Source organism: Notamacropus eugenii, chromosome 3 (genome assembly GCF_028372415.1).
Source record: "Notamacropus eugenii isolate mMacEug1 chromosome 3, mMacEug1.pri_v2, whole genome shotgun sequence".
Classification (NCBI taxonomy): Eukaryota; Metazoa; Chordata; class Mammalia; order Diprotodontia; family Macropodidae; genus Notamacropus; species Notamacropus eugenii.
In genome coordinates, this window is record NC_092874.1 from 307,843,279 (window position 1) to 307,849,958 (window position 6,680).

Sequence of the window (6,680 nt, forward strand, 5' to 3'; positions counted from 1 at the left end):
TTAGACTTCTCAACCCACAGTGAAAAAGTTCAGTGGGAAAACTCTGTGAGATGTGTGGGAAAGAGGAGTATGCTATCTAGTCAGGTCCATCCTTACCCTTTGGGTAGTGGGGAGGGTAGCAGTGGGGGGCCAGTGGGCACAGTAGCAGAGGCTACTTCCAGAGCTCTGGGCCTACAGATGATGGGGGATCAAACAGTTAATAGACAATCTCTGAAGTCTGGAACAGTTCACCCAGCCCTACCCCACCTCCACTGGAAGCAGAATCCTACTTTGACAAAGACTTAGAAAGTCAAGTGTTTGGCTGGGAAGATGAATAAACATGATAAAAGAACTTAGAATATAGAATCTTGCTACTCAGTGCAGCAGCAGCCCTTATTTCTCTACAGCAGTCAGCTACGACCCCCAACTCCACAGCAACCATGTCAAAGGGACCCACAGTTGGCACTGATCTTAGCATCACTAATTCCTGTGTGGGAGTCTTCCAATATGAGAAAGTGAAGATCATTGCTAATGACCAAGGAAACAGGACCATCCCCAGCTACATCGCCTTCACTGACACAGAAGGTTTAATCGATGATGCTGTGAAGAATCAAGTTGCAATGAAAGCCACCAACACAGTTTTTGATGCCAAACGTCTGATTGGTCACAGATTAGATGATGCAGTTGTACAGTTAGACATGAAGCACTGACCTTTCACGGTGGTGAATGATGCAGGCAGGCCTAAGGTCCAAGGGGAGTATAAAGGGGAGACTAAAAGTTTCTACCCAGAAGAAGTGTCTTCTATGGTCTTGACCAACATGAAAGAAATTGCTGAAGCTTACCTTGGGAAGACTGTCACAAATGCCATCGTCACAGTACCAGCTTGTTTCTATGATTCCCACTGTCAGGCCACTAAAGGAACCATTACTTGTCTCAATGTGCTCCAAATCATCAATGAGCCAACTGCTGCTGTTATTGCTTATGGCTTGGACAAAAATGTTGGTGCTGAGAGAAATGTGTTGATCTTTGACCTTGGAGGTGGTACTTTTGATGTCTCCATTCTTTCCATTGAAGATGGCATCTTTGAGGTCAAGTCCACAGCTGGGGACACCCACTTGGATGAGGAGGACTTTAACAACCAAATGGTCAACCATTTCATTGCAGAGTTCAAGCAAAAGCACAAGAAGGACATCAGTGAGAACAAGAGGGCTGTTCACCATCTTTGCACCACTTGTGAATTTCCAAAACGCACCCTCTCTTCTAGTACACAGGCCAGTATTGAGATTGACTCCCTCTATGAAGGTATTGACTTCTATACATCAATCACTCGAGCCCATTTCGAAGAGCTGAATGCTGATCTCTTCCGTGGCACACTGGACCCTGTGGAAAAGGCCTTAAGAGATGCCAAGCTAGATAAATCACAGATTCATGACATCATTCTGGTGGGTGCTTCCACTCAAATTCCCAAAATCCAGAAGCTTCTGCAAAACTTCTTCAGTGGCAAGGAGCTCAACAAGAGTATCAGTCCTAATGAGGCTGTTGCTTATGATGCAGCTGTCCAGGCTGCCATTTTGTCTGGAGATAAATCTGAGAATGTGCAGGACTTGTTGCTATTGGATGTCACTCCTCTTTCCCTTGGAATTGAAACTGCTGGTGGACTAATGACTGTTCTGACCAAACATAAAACCACCATCCCCACCAAGCAGACACAGATATTTACCACCTATTTGGACAACCAACCTGGTGTGCTTATTCAAGGTTTATGAAGGTGAGAGGGCAATGACAAAAGATAACAACCTGCTTGGCAAATTTGAGCTCACAGGAGTCCCCCCAGCACCCAGAGGTGTTCCTCAGATTGAAGTAACATTTGACATTGATGCAAGTGACATTCTCAATGTTTCTGCTGTGGATAAGAGCACAGGCAAGGAGAACAAGGTCACCATCACCAATGATAAAGGACATCTGAGCAAGGAAGACATTGAACTGTGGTCCAGGAGGCTGATAAATACAAGGCTGAGGATGAGAAGCAGAGAGACAAGGTGTCTTCCAAGAATTCTCTTGAATCTTATGCTTTCAACACGAAGGCTACAGTGGAGGATGAAAAACTGCAGGGCAAAACTGGTGATGTAGACAAACAGAAGATACCTGACAAATGTAATGAAATAATCAGCTGGCTGGATAAGAACCAGACTGCTGAGAAGGAAGAATTTGAGCATCAGCAGAAAGAGTTGGAGAAGGTCTGCAACCCCATCATTACTAAGCTGTATCAGAGTGCAGCAGGCATGCCAGGAGGCATGCCTGGTGGATTCCCAGGGGGTGGAGCAGCCCCATCTGGAGGTACTTCTTCTGGACCCACCATTGAAGAGGTGGACTAAACAACAGAAGAAAGAGCATTCCAAACAGCTTTTCCAAAAATTGAAGGACTCAAAATTTGTAGTCAAGGCAGTAGCAGTTTAAAAGTAACATTTGAGCTACTCTGTAAATCTGGGCATTCTGAATACTTGAATGTGTGCAGAGGGAGAAAAGTGAACAACACTGCAACTTATCAGTACTGTAAACAAGTGGAAATGAAATTCTTATCCTGGAGAATAAATACTATTTAAAATTGGCACCATAAAAAAAAAAGAATATAGGAGCTTACTTTGGTGACAAGGAAGATCATGACATACAACCCAAGGAAGACAGTGGAGTCAGAGCTCCTGTATCAATAGCCTCCAAGATGAATATTAATTGGTCACAGGCCATGGAGGAGCTCAAAAAGGATTTTGAAAATCAAGTAAGAGAAGTGGATGAAAAATTGTGAAGATAAATGAAAGTGATGACAGAAACTCATAAAAATCAAGTCAACAGCTTGGTAAGGGAAAATAAAAATAAATAAATACATAAAATAATATCAAAAAATACAAATAAACAAAAAGAATGAATTCGAATACAATAAATAAATAAATAAATGCTGAAGAAGATAACACTTTAAAAATAGATTAACCCAAATGTCAAAAGAAGTTCAAAAAGCCAAAAAGCAGAATTGGCCAAATGGAAAAGGAGATCCAAAAGTTCACTGATGAAAATAATTGCTTCAAAATTAGAATGGAGCAAATGGAAGCTAATGACTTTAAAATAAATCAATAAATTATAAAACAGAACCAAAAAATGAAAAAAAATAGAAGACTAATGTGAAACATCTCATTGGAAAAACCACTGACTTGGAAAGTAGATGCAGGAGAGAGAATTTTAAAAGTATTGTACTACCAGAAAGTCATGATCAAAAAAAGAGCTTAGACATCATCTTTCAAGAAATTATCAAGGAAAACTTTCCTGATATTCTAGAACCAGAGGATAAAATAGAAATTGAAAGAATTCACTGATTGCCTCTGGAGAGAGATCCTAAAAGCAAAACTCCTAGGAATATTGTAGCCAAATTTCAGAGTCGAGAAGAAAATACTGCAAGCAGACAGAAACAATTTGAGTACTGTGGAAAAACAATTAGGATAACACAAGATCTAGCAGTTTCTACATTAAGGGATTGAAGGGCTTGGAATATGATATTCCAGAGGTCAGAGGAGCCAGGATTAAAACCAAGAATCACTTACCTAGCAAAACTGAGTATAATTCTCCAGAGGAAATAAATTATATTCAATGAAATAGAGGACGTTTAAGCATTCTTGCTGAAAAGACCAGAGCTGAATAGGAAATTTGACTTTCACATACAAGAATCAAGAGAAACATGAAAAGGTAAATAGAAAAGAGAAATCATAAAAGACTTATTAAAGTTGAATTGTTCACATTTCTACAAGGAAAGATGTTACTGGTAACTCATGGGACCTTTCTCAGTATAGGGTAGTTGGAGGAGATAGATAGATAGATAGATAGATAGATAGATAGATAGATAGATAGATAGATAGATAGATAGGTAGGTAGGTAGGTAGGTAGGTAGGTAGGTAGATAGATAGGTAGATAGATAGATAGATAGATGACACAGGGTGACTTGAATATGAAGGAATTATATCTAAATAAAATTAAGAATGAGAGAGGAATACGTAGGGAGAAGAAGAAAGGGAGAGATAGAATGGGATAAATTATCTCACATAAAAGAGGAGACAAAAAGGTTTTACAATGGAGGGGAAGTGGGGAGGTGAGGAGGAATGAGAAAGCCTTACTCTCATCAGATGTGACTTATGAAGGGAATAATAAACACACTCAGTTGGGCATCTTATCTTACAGGAAAGTAAGGGGGAAGGGGATAAAGAGGATGATAGAATGGAGGGCAGATTGGGGAAGGAGTAGTCAGAAGCAAACATTTTAGGAAAAGGACAGTCTCAAAGTTAAAAACAGAATAATTGAGGGGAGGGATAGGATGGAGGGAAATATAGTTAGTCTTTTGCAACATGATGATTATGAAGGTGTTTTGCATAACTACACATGTATATCCTATATTGAATTGCTTGGGTTCTCCATGGGAGTGGGTGGAGTGAAAGGGAGGGAGAAACTTTGGAACTCAAAGTTTTAAAAAGCAAATGTTAAAAAATTGTTTTCACATGCAACTGGAAAATAAGATATACAGGCAATGGAATATCGAAATCTATCTTGCCCCTCAAGAAAGTAAAAGGGAAAGGGATAAGAGGGGGACACACTGGGGGGAAGGGATCAGAATGCATGCCATCTCAGGGTGAGGGAGGGGAAAGATGGTGAGAAAATTTGGAACTCAAAATCTTGAGGAAGTGAATGTTGAAAACTAAAAATAAATAAATAAATTTAAATCTTAATTTAAAAAGGAAGTGAAGTACAAAGTCAGAGAGAAAAATGTGAGAAAACAACAGGCAATAGACGAAAAACAACAGCCACAAAACTGGTTATGTTAATAGCTGTGATTTCACTTCAAGGATCCCTAACTTAGGTGACATGTCACTGTAAGTTGTGACCATAGAGGTTTGCTAATTGCATTAATACCTATAAGTGCATGGTGAATGTTGCTGCCTAATCACTTGATGATGGAGATGGGAAGTTTCACTAACTCTGCTTTTTGAGAATCACTAGGAATTTTTATTTTTGCTTTTTTTTTGTGATATTCTTGGGAAAATCACTTACCAAAGCACTGGCTCCTTTGAAGAGCAATAAAAAATACAACTATATTATAACACAGCAATTTTATTTCCCAACAGAGGAGAAAGATTCAAGGCAGAAATTGTTATTGTCCAGCTATTTTTACATTCAGATAAATTGCAGAGCTGTCTCTCAGGATGGCACCTACAGTCTTAGAGCCTTTAACTCATTCATGCAGGAACAAATCAAGCAGGAGCTTGGAAAGGTTTGCAAAAGGTCTTCTGTGAAGGGCCAGAAATTTAAGGCTCCTTGTGTTTTTCCACTCACCTATATGAAGTGAAAGCCTATTGACTGCGTCTGAATGAAAGACCTGAGAGAAGTCTCGAACTCATGGTTTGAGACAGTAGGGGGAAAAAAGGAATTTTTTCTGCTCTACCTTTATTGCACCTATTTGGACTAAACATAATTAATAAATCAACCTCTTCATAGCTGAACCTTTGCACCAAAGAATCTTGGCATTTTGTCCACTTTGAATAATTTGAAATTAGGTTTTTTTGGATGTTCTAATACACAGTCCTATCAACAATGCATTAATATACCCATCTTTCTAAATCTCCCCCAAAATGATTATTCCCATCTTCTCTCACTTTAACAAATTACCTGGTGTGTCTCTGCTTTTCTTTCTTTTGAATCGGGATGTTGTCATTGGAGAAAATACTTTCAGAGGAAGTATTTTTCCTTTACAACAATCCTTGTATATTAGACCCACTTGCTTTCCCCCGCTTCCCCACCAAACACAACATTTCAATTCGTCTTAACCACATCACCTTTTCTCTCTAGCCCCTCTTTTTGCTGAGAGATTAAAGGAAATCTATTCCCTACATTGTTTGTCCAAGGACTTAATTAGGACATCCCTCATATTCTCATCTGTTCTCTATTTCTGTGATCTTTTATATACCCTGACATTCTATTTATTCCCATAAGATATATTCATTCACCTGGGGGAGGAGTTGTAGAATTTAGTGCATGGTGTTTTAGGATTGCTCCTCCATGTCACGTCTATTTCCTTAAATTCTATTTTCATCTTTATCCTCTTGTGTACTTTAAAGAAATCTCTTAAAGCTTCTTAGTTTTTTTTTTATCCCAAAAGGCATCTTTTTATGTTTTTTTTCCCTCTAGAGATAGTGTAATTTATTTAATTGTGGATTCTTTTCTTAGTAATTGTATTTATTTACCTTTGTTGTGTTTTTGCTCTTCAGGGTATTTGCAGTGAAATAATTTGCACGTCTGTTTTGTTATGGTGGTGGTTTTTTAACTCTTCAATTACCTTTTTTAAACATCCATCTTTTTAATGGATAATGAGGATCTGACTTGCAGGGAATGTCATTTTAGGGTGCATCTTGGCTTCCATTGCTTTTTGGAATATATTAATCCATTCCCTTATGTGGTTGCTTGTTGGTTATATTATTTGAATATTCATTCCTTTTCATTGGTTGCTTGGTGAAATTGTTTTTGTCATTGGAAGTGTTCAATTTTACCTCTTTGTGTCTTAGAGTTTGAACAAAAAGAGTTTTCTTTTGCTTCCCATCTTTGGAGGTGGTCTGTGGATTCTTTTGATTGGTGGTTTGTTTTCAGGATTTAGAAGTGTGAGGCACTTGCTT

General features: G+C 38.7%; 1 pseudogene; it reads left to right on the forward strand.

Annotated features, from left to right (window-relative positions):
- Positions 1 to 419: 419 nt before the first annotated feature.
- LOC140531559 (heat shock cognate 71 kDa protein-like) lies at positions 420 to 2,415 on the forward strand (annotated as a pseudogene).
- The last annotated feature ends 4,265 nt before the right edge of the window (positions 2,416 to 6,680 follow it).